The sequence below is a fragment of the Myiozetetes cayanensis genome, unplaced genomic scaffold (genome assembly GCF_022539395.1).
Source record: "Myiozetetes cayanensis isolate MyiCay16 unplaced genomic scaffold, myiCay2020 scf7, whole genome shotgun sequence".
In the NCBI taxonomy this organism is placed as follows: Eukaryota; Metazoa; Chordata; class Aves; order Passeriformes; family Tyrannidae; genus Myiozetetes; species Myiozetetes cayanensis.
The window spans coordinates 39,962,919-39,982,886 of NW_026087964.1; the positions used below are offsets into that span (position 1 = coordinate 39,962,919).

A 19,968-nucleotide genomic window follows, 5' to 3' on the forward strand; every position below is an offset into this window, starting at 1 on the left:
GCAGTTGTCCTCAGAGCACTAAGGCCCTGTGCTGGAAGACAGAGAGAAGAATGATGTGACCATAATCCAGGAGAAAAAGATCAGTGACCTGCTACATGACTTAGTACCCTTGGGTGGATCCCATCAGGCCCCGTGGACTTGTGTGTGTCTAAGAGAACTGGCAGAAGAGCTCACCAAGCCACTTTCCATCATTTACCAGCAGTCCTGCCTAACTGGGGAGGTCCCAGTTGACGAGACATTAGCTAAAGTAATGTCCATCCACAAGAAGAGTCAGAGGAAGGATGCAGCCTGTCAGCCTGACCTCAGTGCCAGGGAAGGTCATGGAGCAGGTCATCCTGAATGCCATTACACAGCACATGTAAGAAAACCAGGGGATCATGCCCAGCCAGCATGGGTTAATGAAAGGCAAGACCTGTCTGAAAAACCTGATCTCCTTTTATGACAAGGTTACCCACTTGGTAGATGAGGGAAAGGATGAAATCTACCCTACTCAAATAAAGACTTTGACACCATTTCCCACAACATCCTCCTGGAGAAACTGGCTGCTCATGGCTTGGATAAGCACATCTTTCCTAGGCAAAGAACTGGATGGATGCCTGGCCCAGAGTGGTAGTGAATGGAGTTAAATCCAGTTGGCAGGTCAGTAGTGGGGTTCCCCAGGGCTCAGAATTGAGGACAGTCCTGTTTAATGTCTTTATCAATGCCCTGGATGAGAAGATTGCACCCTCAGTCAGTTTGTAGGCAGCATCAAGTTGGGTAGGAGCATTGATCTGTTGGAGGACAGGAAGGCTCTGCAGGGGGATCTGGACAGGATGTATCTATGTGATGAGGGCAGTGGTATGAGTTTCAACAAGGCCAAGTGCTGGGTCCTGCCTTTGGGTCACAGCAACCCCATGCAGCGCTACAGGCTGGGGGCAGAGTTCCTGGAAAATTGCACAGTGGAAAAAGACCTGGGGGTGCTGGTCGACAGCAGCTGAACATGAGCCAGCAGTGTGCCCAGGTGGCCATGAAGGCCAATGGGTCCTGGCCTTTATCAGTAATAGTGTGGCCGGCAGGACCAGGGCAGTGATTGTTCCCCTGTACTCAGCTCAAGTCCTGCGTCCAATTTCGGGCCCTTCAGTTCAAGAAAGACATTGGGGTGATGGAGTGTGTCCAGAGAAGGGCAATGAAGCTGGTGAAGGGTCTGGAGCACAAGTCTTATTAGGGGCAGCTTGAAAGAGCTGGGGGTGTTTAGCCTAGAGAAAAGGAGGCTCAGGGGTGACCTTACTATTCTCTACAATGACCTGAAAGGAGGTGTAGGGAGGTGAGGGTTACCAAGCAACAAGACAAGAACTGGCCTCAGTTTTTGCCTGGGGAGGTTTAGACTGGATATTAAGACACATTTCTTCATAGAAAGAGTGTTCAGAATTGGAATAGGCTGCCCAGGGAAGTGGTAGAATCATCATCCTTGGAGGTATTTAAAAGATGTGTCAATGTGGTGCTACGAAACATGGTTTAATGGTAAATATGGAAGTGCTGGATTAATGGTTAGAGTCAATGATCTTAGAGGTCTTTCCAACCTAAACAATTCTATGATTTATTTCAGTAAGAGAATCTGAAAAAGGCTCTTTCGTTCATTTTCTATTGACTGTATCTCATTGAATCACATCCTTTCATCCTCATATAATAATACTCTATAGCGATAATCCTCAAGAGCTTTTGGTGACTGTGGAAGCAGCTAAGTATTACATTTTTCTCTCTGGAGACACAGTACAATAACTATGTCTTTCAAAGGCGCTACGGCTTTAACAAGCATGTGCACCAAATCGCTTGTTTCTGCCCCGAGACACCCAAAGGGCTTTTAGGGTCACACAGCAACCCTATCAGGGTTAAAAATAACTAATTCCCTGATACAGGTTATCAGCAGAACAGCTGGAATGAATGGCACAGCAGAGGAGTGCTGCAGACCCAGCACAAGTGTCGTGGATAAAAAGGGAAATAGGCAGAAACTACTTTCATTGGATCTGCTGAAAAAAAATACTTGGCAGAAAAGGCCCTTTTAGAGTATGCTGTAATACTGATGTTGTCAGGCCAGCTTCTAGGGGAGATCTATCAAAATTAAAGTATTATTTTAAGAATCAATAAGTACAATGCTAAGAACAAAAAACTGAAGAATGTTTATATAACATTCTATATTTCTGATTTCAGTTGTTACTTAGAAACTCATTTGTTTCTGTTGCATGGACATCAGTAATGCTTCATTTTTTATTGCTGAATACTACTGTGTGGCAAAAAAGGCAGTGAAAAATTTAAAGCAAGAACCAGACTCCAAATACATAACTATCCATAATACTTTATACTATAAGCATTGTTATATATATATGTAAGAGTATTTTTATTCAGAAGGCACTATATACACATATTACTATACTATGAAAGAAAAGCAAAGAAGAACTATTTTTTTCTGTGGTTGGACTGATCTGTGTACTGAAATCAACATAGATATATACATGAACCATTGTCAAAGGCTAAAAAAACTTATGGCTTTGATGGACATGTTTTGCTGGATTTGGGCCGTAAATTTCTAGAAAAATCTTGAATTCATAACATAACTGCTAAAACATTTTAAGTCTTTGATAATAGAGATTCCAGTTCAAAACCATTATCAATTTAATAGTATCACAATTCTCAAGCAGTGATCAATTCAAAACTCCTCCTGATCTCTGCAATGACAAAATCCCCTAAATCACATCTTTAAATAAACAAAGTGGAAAACCTAATTCCATGACACTTCAGAGGATTAAAATACTGAAAAAACTCTATGCATAGTCTAGGTCTTTCTTTATTAAAACATCAAGCTTGCATCTGGTATCCTAAGTGCATCTTGCACTTAATGTAACTAATATTCGGCAAAAAAAGTCTGTTGTGCTACATGAAAATCGGTCTCACTCAGAAGGTAATTAGAGAGTGGTGTTAAAGGTCTAATAGGAGAAGATAATGACTCCCCAGTGTAGAGATTATAGAAGAAATCTCAGTATAATGGATCATAAAAAGGTATGAGAAAGATGATAGTGCCATCACAGGTTAAGTCAAACATCTGCAGATGTGTTTCAGGAATGAGGAACATGAGCCCTCATGTTTTTCCCAATGTTTAAAGGCATATTCTGACCATAACCAAAAAAAAAAAAATCAAACAAAATAAAACAAAAAAAACATTTCTGATTTTAATTCTTCTTCAAACATGCTTTGAGAGAGCTCATCCCAGGGGAGCAGCACTGTTTAATGTGAATTCTCCATCTCTGCCATATTAATTGATGTCAGTTACCTTGGGAAACAAATTGAAAATTAAAATTAAATAATCTGCTGTGAGATCAAACTACAAGCAACAAATTTATTCAGTGTCTGACTGAATACAACATGGCACTGTGCCACTCAGAAAAATGACTTCACATAGCATAGTCATAGCTGCAGAACAACTTAACAGTGCTCAAAATGCTTTGTGCAAACATTTCATCATATATTTACATCTATACTTGTCTTACAGTCAAAATGCCTTCCTGTATGTTTATTTGTACTAGTTGCTTCTGAATATTTCCTCTGTTAAAACCTTCCTTGAGAGTGTCACACAATACAGTTCAATGAATCAATCACACAGTAAAACACCCTAAATAGTAACACAACCATTTATCATAATTAAGCAATACCACTTCTCAACAGTAGCTAAAAGTGGTTTATACTCTTAGTTTATGGACATGGCACAAAAATTAGAAGCAACATTAAATACTTTTCTCTTACGACAAGCAGAGTATGATATAATGATATAATGTCACTTTTTTATTTTCAGTCATATGTCAGGTGAACTGCTACATGTTGAGCAATTTAAAAAAAAAAATTAGTTTGTTATGCATCACTCAGAAGACACAGTTGACTGAATCTAACTTTCTCCAGTGCAAGAGTGATTGCAGCACTTGCAGAAGCTCACTGAGGTGTGGAAGCCATTGCCGCCACAGAAGTAGGTGTTAACTTGTCTTTCCTTTACATAAGGCAGAGGCTTGCTATTCCCTTTCAGCTCTGATCTCTGAACCAGCTCAAATTTCTGAATCAGAGATTCAGAAATCACTGCTTTTAGACCCTTGCCAGTTAGTATACCTCCACAGAGAGCAAGACAGGTTAGGACCCATCACTCACCCTATTAGCAGCAGATCGTTGCGGCTTCAGCTGTTGTGCCTATCAGCAAACACAGGAAAAATATTTAAATCTTATCATTTTGTCTTATTAATATGAAGTATTCTGTGTAGCAACAGAATCAAAGCCCTAGTGATTGGTCTGTTTCCAAGGACTTAAAAGAGGCTTCTAAAATACTCAGAGAAAATTTCTCAAATCCGCATCAGTATATAAATTAATACTTTAAGAAGTCAAAGTAAGTATTTAATAGTCTTATTAAATCCTGCACAAATAAGTAAGCTTTCTTTGGCTGCTTCTTTCATTCTTAACTTGACCATGTTCAGGGTGCACACATCTTCAAAGCATTACTTTGTTTGGGTATTGCTCCTTTGGAGAGCACAAGATGTAAGAAACTGAAGGAGGTAGGTAAATCTTCTTACAAATTTTTAAGTGGTAGTGAGTCATACTTAATAGAAAACTGCCTATTAAGGCCATTGTGAGACACACATTTCTGCTGCTTTAAAATATTAGCGTTTGTGTAATAACACAGAACACTATACCTTAATATTAAAACCAGTGTTCTTGAAGACAGGGCAAAACCCTAGTTTTAAAGTATCACTGAATTTCTTATACTGATTTTGTGACTGACTCATTTCCCTGTAATGGTCTGAAGCAAATCCTTAGATCCAACTATACCCCTGGGAGAAGCCCAGACTCCAGATGTGAAAGTTATATTGCAGCCACATCTCTGGTTTCAATTAAAGGCACAGGAGGAACCTTAATTACTACACCCGTGTTTTGGCATGTAGCTAAAGGAAGGACTGATTCCCAAATGTTGCTGATAAAATACATATTTGCCATTTTAAGTATCACATTAAGTACTTTGGTAGGGTAAATATTTTCCTATGCTGGGACCAAATAACAGGGAGGCATGCTGAGAAGACAGCGTGGGAAAAATATTCTCTTCCTGTGAGTCAAAAGCTATCTGTGAAAACACTCCATAGCGAGCCCAGCAGGAGCCTCACAGCACCTGAACCTCTGCTTCCTCTGTCACGCTCTCAGGCAGAAGTAGCAGCCCTTAGCTGTGGCACATCTGTGCACCCTCACCCCTTGTCCAAAGCATGGCTTGTACCATAAGCTAAGCAACTTCCTTAGATGGAGATACTACCCCTGAAAACCCCAGACTCCTTATTTGCAGGAGCTCTTGAGCCTGACTGCTCATGGTCATTTTTCCTGAGGCAGAGCTAAAGATACCTCACAAACACTAGAAACAACCTGCTGTATGTAACCACAAAGCACTATTTAATTTTTGTGTTTGGTTTGGGATTTTTTTTTTTTGAGAAATCCTGATATTGAACTGACAAAACTGATGAGACCTCGAGTGACCCAGGTGCCCAGGTAAGGAAAAAAAAAGGAACGTAATTGAAATAGAGGAAGTGCTGCAGTGAGGACAAGCAAAACCAAAACCAATCTAAAGCATCTGGAAATTACTCTCATACTTTAAAAGAATATATTTCTAAATATAGTATTAATCTGCATTTGCAGGCCCCGAAAGTAAAATACTTTCACAAAATTTATAATAGAAAGGCCTAAGAAAATTAAGTTTATGCCTTCAGAACTTTTTCTTTCCAAGAATTAAAACTTGTCCTGAGGACATGCAGTGTTCTTGACAGGCAGCAGGAGTTAAATGTAAAGATCAAAGTCTTGCCGATAGCCAACGGAATCTAAATTATAATCTACAAAAGGGGAAGAAGCACTGTGGGTCTAGAATACGAAGTAATGGTTAGTAGTTGTGCTTACTGATTCCTTCCAACTACCTACTCTTACAGCTTGATCTCAAACTTAAAAATGTATAGAATTTTACTCATTTAACTGGCCCTTTACCTTCAAATGTCTGCAAAATCTGATTTTTATTTATTTCATAGATCAAAAAATGCTTTTTGGGAGCAAATTAAACACAAAATAATTGTAATTATTTTGTGTTCAAAGTAAACTGAGCTCCTGCAAGTGCTGCAAAAAGATAACTTTTTATCTCATACCATTAGTGAAATCTTTAGCTAGTATTCAGGACTTAGCCAGGATTGCTGCATCTTCTATAATAAATTAAACAATAAACTGCTCAAAAATTCCAAATTTCTAATGCATGAAGTAGCTGCTCACTTGAGAGCCATGGTCTGGATTAACTGCAAAGCATATTTAGAGATGATACAAAAACTCTCCTACTTCTTCCAAGATGCTTATGCACATACTGATCTAACTGATGTTTATGTGGGTGACTGTTTACACAACTGACACGTAGGTTTGCATAAACACCATTATTGTTATTATTATTTTCCCAAAGATATTGGAGCATTGTAGAGCAATCTAAAACATTGATTGTAGTGTCTAATGACAGTGCATATGGTTAAATATTCCCTTTGTGTTCACAGTTTTAAATTATAATGAACAGCAAGTTTTATAAATAACAGTACTAGTAGTATTATAAATAAAAGTACTAAAAGTTTCCCTGAACTCTATAGATCTTAAAGAACTGTCTGAAAACTAGGTCTGTAGAAAGCAAAGTGTTTCATTAGCAGATTTCAGTTGCAGAGTTTTCTGCCTGGGTATTTGCCACCTGTCACTTCTGTTTACAATGTCTACAAAATCATTTTCACACTGAAAATCACTGACAACTACCTTTCATATTTATTCATAGTTAGGCCCTCATGCCAACTCCCATTGAAGTCAACAGCAGGTTTCTGGATATAGCAGGAATAGGATTAAACCTAACAGGTCTGTGACTGCTGTCACTGAAATACTGATTTGCATGTTTTCTTATTTTTGAACCAAAATATGACCTTGGCTTTTTTAATTTTGGGTTTTTGCAGCTAGGTATGCAGATGTGATGGCGATCACAGAACTGAGGTCATTTGAGAGTCTAGAAAGGTTAAAAACTATACATGGGAAGGTAATAACAAGAACTTGTAATTAGTGAAAATGGTTATCCTGCAGCAGCAAGTTCATGCCCTCATAAGTTTTCTGAAAAAATACGTTGATTGAAGACCTGTATTCGACCAGAATAGATGGCTGAAAGGGGTGTTTTCACAGACATCATGCAGCTACTGATTCGGCTTTAGGTAGATCCCATGGCGAAAAAAAAAAAAGCAGCTCTGAAGAAGCAGAGAAATCAGCTACTTTCCCAATTGTTCTCTTCCATCGTATTTGCAGGGCAGGACCAGAAGGTGCCTTCCTTTTTGATTAAATGCCTACAGATGGTTTCTGCTACAAAACAGGTTTAAAATTAATTGAAATTGCTGATTTAGCCATGTGCACTGTAAATTAATGCCTTCCTTTTTTATTTTACTGATTGGCCTGTCATTTTCCACACAATGGTACAGGCAGATACAGTTATTCATAGCCCACCTCTTTAAAAATCTTCTGAAAAAGATTTGAGTGCACAAAAGCACTGGATCTTACTTTTGAAAAGCACATTTTCAAAGGTTATCAGCATATCCTGTGAGATTGATGATGCTCTAGAAATACATTACAATACCAATTCGAGTATATTGTTTAGTTGCCTCCTAATTATCTTCTGGAAAATACAACAGATAAGCATTTAAAGCAGGGAAGGATAGGTGAATATGTGAACTTACATTGACTTTAAAAACACAAGCTTCTTTTTGCACTAAAATGATAAAGCAAAGATGAGACATTTTATGAAATACTGAGCTTACACATGTGGTATTAAGAGAAATTAATCTTGTTAATTAATCACAACAAATACGCACTCAATGACTAACATTAGCCTGCTGTTAGTGTATACCACTTGTGTAACAAAACTAAAAATTAAATAAATCAAGAGGCAGATTTTGGCTTCCTGTCGAATGTTGAGTCTGTGATGCTTGTTATTGTCTCCAGTGCAATTGCTGAAGTTATCACAGCTACTGATCTTTCAAATCCTTCCGTTCCATTTATTCTGCTCTGCTCTTAAGCATTTGAAAGAAATCAAATTGCAGAGTGTTTCTCAGATTACTTTTCCAGAGGAAAAGTCAGCACATGCAAATGACAGCAGGAGGGAGAAGGAATGCAAAATTAACTCAGAGGTAACTGCCATGTTCACCACTTACACTGTAATAACTTCCCCTTAGCTTTGGTGGCACTTTTTGATATAAAGAGTGAGGTGAAAATGTGGCCCTGTGGAAAAGCAACCTTAAAATATTTATGAGAGATCCAGCTTTGACATATTTATTTAAAACCAAAAGGAATGTATTGGATAGACTATAGCAGGATATTCAGATCTAGAAATATGAGATCCTTTATAAAGAAACTTCTTAAGTCATTATTGAAATGTAGCTTCTTGCTTTAATAACATATGCAGTGAAAATGAGAGGATCACTGAGGTATCGATCATGACACAAAGGAAAATAAATGACAGATAATGCTACTTTTCCAAACCTTCAATAGTGCTAAACAGCAAAGAAAAGATACATCCTTATAGCTAAAAATTATCAAATAGTCGAAGCCTTGTTCAGTGCTGCTCCCCCATTTAGATGCATTTGGAAAGATTTAGGATGTTTCAAACCATACATTATACTGATTCAAGTGCATTAGCTGTTGAATGCAGCTTCTTGTACCAATATCAAAGTTGAATATTCAAATCGCACAAAAATAAAAATAATGTCATCCAGCTTCTTTGAAACTCGAGTGTCTGCTTCAGTTCTGGATATTTTTGTGCCAGAGTGCCAGGCACAGACTGCCACAGAAAGAGATGCTTGGCTTGAAATTCTTGGAAATTCCACTGAAATTCACTGATTTCTGTGGCAGGTGTTTCAGAGAAACAGAGATTGAACAGATTAAGAGATATGGAGGAAGGGAAATCCAAGAACAGGTTAACAAAGAATAGTGCAGAAATTGATCAGATATACCAATCACCAGCCTCTAATCTGAGGTACAAATTCAGGGTTTAAATATTGCAGTAATTTTAACCATAAGGATTCTTCTGCTGCTCTTCTCACAAATTTACTTTTGTGACTTTTTGCACAAGGCCCTTGGGTCTTTCTCTCACTAGCTAATTTTTCCATAAAATAAGTTAGAGGATTTTACCAGAAGACTTGGTTTTTTCAAAAGACTGGAATCATATTAAAAACTCTTACAAAAAACCATGCTTTTGATTTGAACTAACATATTTATGTGCTACTGAACCTGAACTTTCTGCACATTTTGAACCATGGGGTTATCTTCCTGGAGTTATTCTAGGCAGGGTACCTAGAATTATCCACAATTCTTCATCTTAAAACCTGTACAACTGCATTGGCTGCAATGATATTATCACAGGATTCTTACCAAAGTCTGAAAGATCAAAGCTTTGCTCCATTTCTCAGATGGCATAGATTTTCTATTTTTTTCTAATTTATTTTGCAATATCTCTTGTTCTTTATTATGTGAGAGATAAAAAGGAGAGAAGGGAGATGCAGACAGATAAAGGAGCAAGGAGGAAAAAACAAGAAAGTAGAAATGGAAGCTCATAGAAGGTCACGAGGATTAAAAAATACATAAGAAACAAGGAAATTATGGGCAATAGAAAAAACTATTTGTAATAGACTGTTTCTTACTGATAAATTTCTTTTCCTCTGCTACAAATCCACTGAAGATTGGTAGGTGCTTATGCAAATAATTTTTCTGTAATTGTCATTATAGCCTATAGAACACGCTTAAATGATAATTTCAAGGAGCTTTCCAGCATTATGTTAGATTTTAGGAGATTTTAGGCTGTGGTTTTCAGGTTTCAACCAACTCTTTTGATTTAAAAAAGGATATATGTTTATCACCCTGATTTGGCTGTCAAGATCCAATTTGTAGTTTCAGTGATTTGCCTCACTAGCATCTATTGGGAGGCTGGGAATGACATCCCTTGTTTTGTTTCATTGTGTTAATAAAGAAGTAAAAACTTCCTAAATGTGAACATTTCCTATGTCGTTTTCTAGTATTTTGTTTTAAGCAGCATCAATTTATAACTTAAAGGCCAGGTGCCCATTGTTCCTGATTTAAGATTTCAAAGTTTTACATCTTCTTTTAAAAAAATATTGCACCTTTTTTTTACAATATGTCTATAAGAAAAGTCTCTTCTCTCTCCATCAGGCCATGAGTTTCCATCTGAAACACCAGTCAGTGCCGCACATGTGTCTGAGATCCCGGGATGGAATAACTAGTTACCTGTCTTCCTTGAAAGCCCTGACCTGCATTCCAGTGAGGCACCATGGAAGGGCACTAGTGTCAGCAATCACCAATAACCACAAGCCAGACCTGCCTCCCACTGTGCCACCACAAGCATAAGGAACTGTAAGGGCACACAGTTCTTAGTTCAAGGTGTGGCAATTTATGCGTCAATGGGAGGCTTTGGGCTTCAATCCTCAGGCAAAATGAGCACAGAATAGAGCTTGAGATTCTCGCTCTGGAGGACAGAGCTCCAAATGGGAATGACAGCTAAACAGAAGTAGCAATGGGATCATCTGGGATCATTTACTTTGTTGAGAATCCAAACTAAAATCCAATGTATTTGATAAACTTCTTTGTCTCAACACTTCAGCCACCCAGATACTGTAACACTCACTTTTAGTGTAGAGGTTGTCCCTAACCAAAGGTCCTTCGAGTGATATTTCCCACCAAAGTCAAAGAACAACCACTCTGCATATGCTGTTTTCTAAATCTGTAAAATGGAAATCCACCACTGAACACCAGTTTTTTTTCATTATATTGAGAAACCACATTCATTTCAAAATGGAGCAGATAACAGGATGTCTCCAACTTCCTATGTTGCATACTGGTGCTGTGAATAGTAGCTCCAAGACAGCAAAGAAAACAGTTCAGCTGTTTCAGAGTGACTGGACAGGGAACTGTGACAGAAAACCTGAAAATGAACCAAAATCAAATTCTGGCCCTAGCAAGTGCATCTATACTCAGGAAGTACTTCTAAATAGGTTTTGAATATTACCCTGAAAAGATACGCTCCTTTGACTGGAAGGATTTTTTTTTTTTGTCTGGGCCCTTGAAAAAGGAAATCATGTAACAATAGGTTCCACATCTGTGCTTGTTTATGTGCACAGAAAGAGGATCTACATAGCAAGTTCCCCCTTCTTTTAGGGGGTAAAAGATGAGAAACCAAGTACATAGCTGGGGCAGAGGGAAGGAATGAGATGCATGAGTTCTTAAAGGATATGAACCAGACACCTAAGTTTAAGGATAACAAAAGGTAGTATCTCCTTCATGAAGAATTTCCTGCCAAGATGAAGACAATAGTTTTAAGCATTTTGGCATTCTAGAGCATTCATAAGCACCATGAATCTTGCAGAGTGTGCACTCAGCAGGTAAAAACAAACGGAGGAAAAAGTCTGCTGCACAGTGTATGTCTTCCTTTACATGGGGTCAGAAACATTTGACATTTCTGCTTAGAGTCTGGGTGCTCTGGAAAATACAAAACATTTGTTTTAAGTACTTGTACCTGGCAAGTTCTAACAAGACACAAGCACTAACTTTACAAGTGTCTTATGACAATGGAGAAATTAGGTTATCCCAGCATCACAAGTATCTTTGCAGCATATTCACGTTGTAAACCTTTGCTCTGGGTTTTCAACTCTGTTTATAATGGGCATCTAAATCCCACGCTGCCCATACTTTATTAAACTGACATTAGGATTGCATTCCTAAGTAATGCAGCTTCTTTGCTAAAAGACACAGTACCAAACCTAAGTTTAGCGTTAAAGATCTGAATGCATTTATTGATATTTTAATAAAGATTATTAGTGTTTTCCATTATTGTAGCGTAACAGTTGGGAAAGAAAACAGTGCATTTTTTTTTTAATAAAACATATAACTGCCTTTCTTTGGCATATTTATTCCAGCATTAGATAGATCACCCATTTACAATACAGTAAATTACAGCAACGGCAATAAAATCTAACAATTTTTTTAAATACATCATCCTCATTAGATGCTTTTCTGCCACTACTACTTTCATTGCAGTTCCTTATCTTAGTTTTTTCCTATTCAAATTTAGTGCTAACAAAATTCTGCCCACAACATGGGCAGGAATAGATGTTCTGTTTTGTTTTTGCTATGGGTAAATCATAATTCCATATTCCATTAGTATTCCTTGTTCTTCACCACTTCAAAGCCTATTTGAAAAGATACTTTTACCTTTTAATTCCCCTCTATCATTTAAACCCTTTTTTGCTTAGAACTTAGTAGTACTTGGAACTGCAAATAATTTTCAAAGAGAAACTTGAAGGAAAATATAGCGAAATGACATTTCCTATATTAGGTGACTGTTATAAACACTTTTTACTGGTATTGGGTAGTGCACCTCTCTGATCTAAGAGAATAGACACTGTCATGATGTCCACCTCCATCTCATGCATGGTATAGCTGCACACTTTGAACTTTGAGTGGCCATGCCTCTGTTGGTTCTAAAATTTACTACTGTCAATTACTTTTTCCACAGATTATAGCTGACTATCATGCTGCATCTCCCACAGATCTGGAGCATGTGACATGCAGAGTTAAGTGTGGAGCTGATCGAAGCTGATACTAGTTTTCAGATCAGCTGCAGATTTTCAGTGTCACATTACAAATGTTGTGAGTCTATCAAAATGTTTTGCACTCCATGCCTAACTTGGCATTGGAAGACTGGTCTCCTCTATGCTATTTCATGGACACCACCAACCAAATGTTTTTGTCTGCAGAAGGAAATATTCCATTACCTTTTAACATTCAGGAAGGTCACCATTCAGACAGTGGGATCAATACTTGGTCAACAAGTGAAAATTCCTACAGAGGCATTGCTTACACTCAAATACTGGTATTTAACCTTCTGTCTAGTGAGTTCATCCCTGGGCAGGTTGCTCAGCAGAGAAATTTTGCCACTGTTACCTTTCATTCTGCTCTTTGTCTGTTGCTGTTGCTAGGTCCATCACTTGTTCATTTTAACCCAGAAGGCTCAAATTAAGATCAGGGCCATACCGGAATATACACCAAAAGACGATGTCTGACCTTAAGGGTTTGCCCTCTGACTGGATAAGACAGAAAAAAACAAGATATGAAAGGAGGCATAATGATGTCTCTTTTATAGGTGGGGAAATAAGGCATCTGAAGATCACAAAAGAAAACTGGCAGCTGAGCTCGGAAGTGCATCCAGACCTCATAAAACAAGTTAAGAGACTGCACAATTTTTTTGGCCAGTTAGTAGATCTGAGTGATTTACAAAAATCAGGTGAAGCCTTATAAAAATTTGCAGCCAAATTTTAAGACTAAAGATGGGATCGAAACACTTGTACACAAGTAAAATTCAAATAGATTTTGCAGATAGAATTCATAAAAGGGTGCAGGTGTTATATATATAAAAGCAGAACAAGGAAGGCGTCCTCACCCTAAATCTTCGTGGCTAACACACAGCAGGTTTAATGTCATTCTCTCATTTCTGAAGGATTCATAATTGTATAAAGCAAAGGCATTTCCCCTTGGCTGGTTTTATTAATATTAATTATATATGCCACCTGTTTGGGAACCTTTAACTGCATGAAAATAAGTATGTAATTCCATCTAAAAGTAATTGTAATTATTTCTGTCAAGATTTCCTGAAGTTTTTTGGGAAAAAAATCAGTTACCCATTGACCAAAACCCTTGCTAAGTTACTTAAGCCTCAAGACTATCCTTCCCTTCATACCATTCCTCCCATGTAGAAATTCTACCTTGTGATTCCTATGGACTAATGGCTCTATTTTCACCAAAATTTCAACAGTTTATCAGTCCACCAAATATTTTTCTCATCATAAAGGCAAGTGGTTTTGCACTCTCAGCTTACCAGTGCAAAGAGACAACTATGAAGACAATTTTGGCAAAAAGAAAAAAAAATTAAATTTAAAGTCAGATGGATCCATGCTTTCTCCAAAGACATGGAAATTTTGCCATTTTTAGCAGTTCTATTTAAAACAGGAACTGCAATGAGTATTTTAGGCTTCAGGGTGCCTGTAGTCAGGGCTAGGGAGGGACACTATGTAGCTATTAATGTAAGCAGACACCACCTGAGTGTATTGCCTCATGTTTTCAAAATAGAAATAATTATGAGTGAACACAAAATCCTAATTTTTCCAAGTAACAAACTAGAAATCTTGCTGAGGTGTTCCTCTGTCGTATTCAGGTTTTTACTAGTGCTCTTTCATGTGTGAAGAGTTTCTGTATTTGCCGAGGAGGGAAATTGGCTTTCCCTGAAAAACTTTTGTCAGTCTCCATCTGTATCAAGTGCCAAGTGAAATGCAAGGTTAAAATTAAATTAAACACATGTTTACCTTGGTCAGCATTACAAAGGCAGTCATCACTACACAACAATATACTTTAAAGAAACCTTTCTCTGGGGTTTCAAAAATAGCTGTGCTATAATTCATTAAAAGTGGAGAGTTTAGCAGTAACTACTGTATGTGGCATCACAGAAACCGTAAGCGTTACTACACTCTCTGGAATCAATAACATTCTAGAATTACACCAGGAAGATCCTCACAGAATATATTTGCCCCAAAAGCATGAAACCATTTTTGTTCTGAATACCTTAGAATGGGGCTAAGGAAAAGATTCACTTCATAAATGTATGTTTCTCTCAATTTCCATTTGTGGAGAGGAAAATGATCAAAGAATTTCAGCACACTGCCTTCTAGCAAGAAATTTTTACTTTATTCACACTGAAGCAATTGGATAACTTGCATGGGATATTCCCTGTAACTCTCTAACACAAATAGCTTTCTAAGGGCTAGATTCCACAATGCTTGATAACATTTTTGGAAGAGGTTCCAGTTCTCCTCCACGATGATGGGCATCACCATCCTGTTTCTAGATTGCAACCACACAATTAAAGCTCTCTTCCTGAGCCACTGCATGGCTGACCTATTTTCTATATGGACTTAGCTGAAACAATCAATGGGCATAGCCATGCGTAAAGTGCAAGGCATAGCCAAACCGTCCCAAGGGAGGGTTTTAGACAGCTTTATGCAGGTCTCCAGGCATTTTTTCCCTTTCCTTAGGGCAGGGAAAAAGCAGCCTTGTCACTCAAGGAGGGACAGCACAGCATTCTGTTCACATTCAGGCAGATACATATGCATAGGAGGCAGAGACAGGGGGTCTCATGAAAGAAATACCCTCTCAAAATTACACATAAGGTCACAGCTTGGTTATCATCTAGTTTTAGTGTGCTGCCTCTAAGAAATTAGCCTACTGCTGCTGACTTGCATGAGGAGGTGGCTCATTTGAGTACTGCTACTAGCAGGGCACCATTCTCTTGCAACAGCTGCTTCTAGTGTGAATATGCAAGAAGAAAATCAATTCACAAATTGACTTTAAGTAATACAAAGGAACTAATTTAAAGAGTCAGAGCAGTAAAATCAAGAATAATGGCTACCACAACACTGCCAAGTTCAAGTAGCAGTGAGGGTCTGAATCGTGGAAGTGGGCATTTAAACCAAATGAGAATGTCAGTTAAAATACATCACAATTAAACCTGAAAGCAGTAATACTCTTAGCAAGGGCATGGTTCCACTTAATAAAACTATCATGTATTAGGAAATATGAATGAAAAATAAGTGGAAGTGAATATCCCAAAATACCATGCTCTGGTAGGGTGAGATTTGCTTTAAGACTAAAGGCCTGTGGAAGCCCTAAAGCTCATATATGTGCTTGGGGTCTGAATCAATGAACAGGACGTGATGAGGGCTCTCTACGGTGACGTAGAATTAATCCCTAGAGAACGTGTTTGCTCTGACCTAGGTCATGAAGCAGCAGAACAACTGAGAGCAGAGAAACCTGCATTCCTATGAAAAGGGAGTAGATGTCAGCTTGCTCCAGACTCCATATCTCCCAAAATAAGTAATTATCCTGTGTGGTGAGCTACAAGCTATAAATGAGGAGCCAAAATTACATGGAAACACTAGCATTGACCTACGACTGGTATCACCTGAATAGGACAACCAAAATAGTGGAAGAAGAGCATATTACCAAAGGAGTATCAATCAATAACTATGTTACAAAAGGCTTCATTAGAGACATTTATATGGTCTTTTCAATTGTATTATAGCAGGTGAATCTATAAGCAAATACCTTATAAAAATTTTCTGTTTCTAGTCAAATTTTACTGCCTTTATTACAAAAGGTATATTTGTTGTTTACACCATAGCTAGAAGCCTTAGTCAATTGAAGCATGTGCTTAAATCCTATTGTAATTTTAATATTAAATAGATACTAACATTCTGCCCTGAACAGAAGTGCGTTCTTGAAAAAAGACCTATGCCCTGAACTGACGTAAAAAAAAACCCAGCTGTTTAGTGATAAACTTGAATCTCTACTACTCATACAAATATTCAGGCAAGACATGCTGAATATACATCAGGTATATTACAACCATATCTCAGATACTGAAAACATGCTAAAAAGGATATTGAAAGTAATGTCAAATGTGAGATTTGGCCTACTTTAAAATTCAAATGCTAAAAATTTTAATTGCAGTGCTAAACATCTACATAAACGCAGTAAAGTTTAATAAACACATAGACAGTAAAGATCTTCAGTAAGTAAATGGTAAAAATTGTGCAAGGAATTCCAACAAAGAAACCCTAATGGCAGCTCTCCAATGGTTCAAATTTCATATACTAATAAGATGTGCAAACTGAGACATAATGATTTTTAAACAACATTACAAAAAAATTCCTTAAAGCATGTCTTGTAGTTTCCAATAAATATTTTTAAAGATTTCTTTTTGCCTACACTGAACTTTTCTTAAATGAGTAATGAAACTTCTTGCTTGTCTACAAAGTATATACAAAATACAGCCAGTACCTTCTAATACACATTTCCTTGTTGATAATTTATAGTGTTGCATCTGCTTCCTTAGTTAACCGAGGTGCTTGATTTTGAGTTTCTGGGTTTTTTAAGTAAGATAAAATTAACAACATCTTTTGTTGAACAACTCATTTCAGTTAAAGGGAAAATAACTGCATTTGCCAAAAACTCTACCTTGGCTTCTTGGATTGCTTATTTAGTGTCTTGCTATTTACTTTTGAGAATTTCAAACAGATGGCATTCATATTCATAGTAGCTGTGATATTTTATCTTTTATGGCATGACATAATGAGGTTTTGACTGCTACTGATATTCGGCATATTAAATTTTATTATCGACTCTTACTTATGCTTTGATTTCACTGTGGGATCAGTTTTGAAACAGACTGTCATAGAAGGCTAAAGACAGATTTTTTTAAAGAAAGTATTAATCAGAATAAAAGAAATATATACGACTTCAATACTTACTTTTATGGACACTCTTTGATTTCTCATTTTTAATGGCTCATTAAAAACTTGAATAATTTAAGTGAGTACTCAGCAAGTGAACCAGTGGGAGAAGGGATGGTAAGACATTTTATTGATGTCAAAAAAGGGTAAAAAACCCCACTGTAGAACTAAGTTCCTTACCTTCTCCTCTAATGTTTGCCTCATGATCTTGCACTGTCATGACTCAAAATAGCTGCACGCTACATAATTCCACGGGAAAAAAAAAATGCAATCAAGAAATCTCTATGTGCTTCCCTTCTTTCTCCCTCCATACTTTTCCTGCCTGCCTTAGAGCAGCATGATTTCAGCAAATGCATTTCTCTTTTGAGAACAGGGAGCATAAAGTTTTTATATCACAGCTACAGTATTCCTCATGCTTCCTTAAAATCATCTAATTCATTTAAGATTCTTGCTACTGGCAAAGCAAAGAGAACAGTCACCAGAGCTGCAGAATGTATGGCCATATGTAGCACCCCAGAGCAACACAGTCCAAGCAAGAAACTTCTCTACAATTAAGAGAATATTTGTAACACATTCACACACATTCTCCGGTTGTTTAACTTGCTTATTTTCTCTGATTAATTATGCAAAATAGTCTGTCACTGGAATCTCTTCCCAGCACAGGCTGTCACCACCTTTTCTTCCTGACCCTAGAAAAACAGTAGACCCACTTACATGATTTAAAGTGTATGATTCCTTGTGACTACTTTCTGTAGCTTGGAAACAAATCATCTTAATCCTAACTATAAGAAAAGGGAGTGGTACCACTGGGCGTTTTGTCTTAGAAAAACCCGTAAGATTAGACCATTTCCAAATAAGTAAAACACTTTGTTCTATTCATAGAAATATAATTAAACTCTTACACTTGTTATGAAAAATTCCTCTGTTACATTTTTCTGTAGCTCTGTATTCTGAGACTTCACAATGGAAAATCTGAGTGAATAAAATTTCCTTTTTCCTACTAGTATTCCAACTAGCAAACGTCTTGCCATTTCTTTTCAGGCCAACCCACATGCAGCACAGTGTAACCTGTAGTCCAGTGAAAGTGAGAAGCCCAAATACAGCATTACACATATGCTGCATCCTTGCTTAGGACTTTTCCCTGTTAATTCATCCTTCAAATTTAGAAAGCCATCTTACTACATCCACAGAATAAGTGGCCAGCTCTGAAAACAGAGCCATTTTAGAAGCAGCATCAGACCAAGCTTGGGAGAGGACGTAAGATGTATAAAAGCACTCCTTTATACATGACAGAAAAAACTTTTCAAGTGCCTAATGATTATAGATAGTGATGATTTTATAAAGGGACTACGAGGCCTAGGCTAGTAATGGTTGCTGAACTTTAGCCACAGAAACAATCCAATTCACTCAGAAAAAAGAATTACAAGCCTAATATTTTGAAAAAATAGAAATAATAGTGGAGCTAAGAGAATTGAGTGAAGAACTGCTAATCATAATGAATGCAACACAGTTCGGAGGTTCCTTTATTTTTCCTAGGGAAAAAAAAAATGGAATAGCAAATACAAAAATGAAGTTATTGTTAGAACATCAGGTATATGATGAAATACCAGGTTTGTGTCTAATTCGTGAGTTCCAATGAGATGAATTACTCTGAAAACCAGAGAAGAAACCTCACCTAAGCATAACGCACTAACACCAGCGCGAATGGCTTCAATTAGCTTGACGGGCATCAGTAGTTCGCGAATTCTTAGAAAGCCTCACAATGCACAAAGGCCGCCGGGGTACCCCTCGTGGCCGGCGCCCTCAGCGAGCTCCCCGGGCGCTTCCAGCCCCTAATCCACGCAGATTTCGCCTACAGCCATATTTGGCTCGGGGCACGGTGCAAGCGGGGCTCGGGATGCAGAGAGCAGAGGGGCTTCCCGCCGCCACCCCCGTCCCCGCCCGATCCCGGGGCTCAGACCCGACCACGGCCGGGGGAGAGACTCAGACCCAGACCCAGACCCAGACGCAGATCCAGACCCGGCCCCGAGTGCCCCGCGGGCACGGGGGGCGCCCCGTCCCAGCGCTGTCCAGGGTCCCCGCCGCCCCGCTCCGCCGCGCTCCGCGCCCCGGGCGAGGCTCCCTCACCCGCTCGCTCCCTCGCTCGCTCCCTCCCTGCCTCACTCACCATGTCGCGGGGGTGCCGCGGCCGCGCAGCCCCGCAAGGGGCTCTGTGCAGGCGCCGCTGCCGCTCCCCGGCGCCGCCAAGGTGTATTTGGGGAGCGGGCGCGGCGCGGCGGGGCCCGGCGGGAGGGGCCTCCCCGCGGGCCCAATCAGGGCGGCGGCGGGGCGGGGGCGGCGGCCGGGGGGAGGCGCGATGGCCCCGGGCAGGGCCGGGCCGGGCCGGGTCGGGCAGGGCCGGGCGGAGCCGCGCCCGCCCCGCCGAGCGCCGCGGCAGCGCTGTCCGGGGGTGCGGGGCTCCCGCGGGGCTGCGGGCACGGCACCGACACCCCCGGCGGGTGTCCCGGGAGCGCCCCGCCGTCGT

General features: G+C 39.1%; 1 protein-coding gene across 1 annotated transcript in view; it reads right to left on the bottom strand.

Moving 5' to 3' along the window:
* The window catches only part of GUCY1A1 (guanylate cyclase 1 soluble subunit alpha 1), a 34,116-nt gene extending 14,364 nt beyond the window's left edge, over nucleotides 1–19,752 (bottom strand). Inside the window, exon 1 of the mRNA XM_050338485.1 lies at nucleotides 19,612–19,752. The gene's annotated coding sequence lies outside the window, so the exon portion shown is untranslated. The remainder of the gene's footprint in view (nucleotides 1–19,611) is intronic.
* Nucleotides 19,753–19,968: the final 216 nt, after the last annotated feature.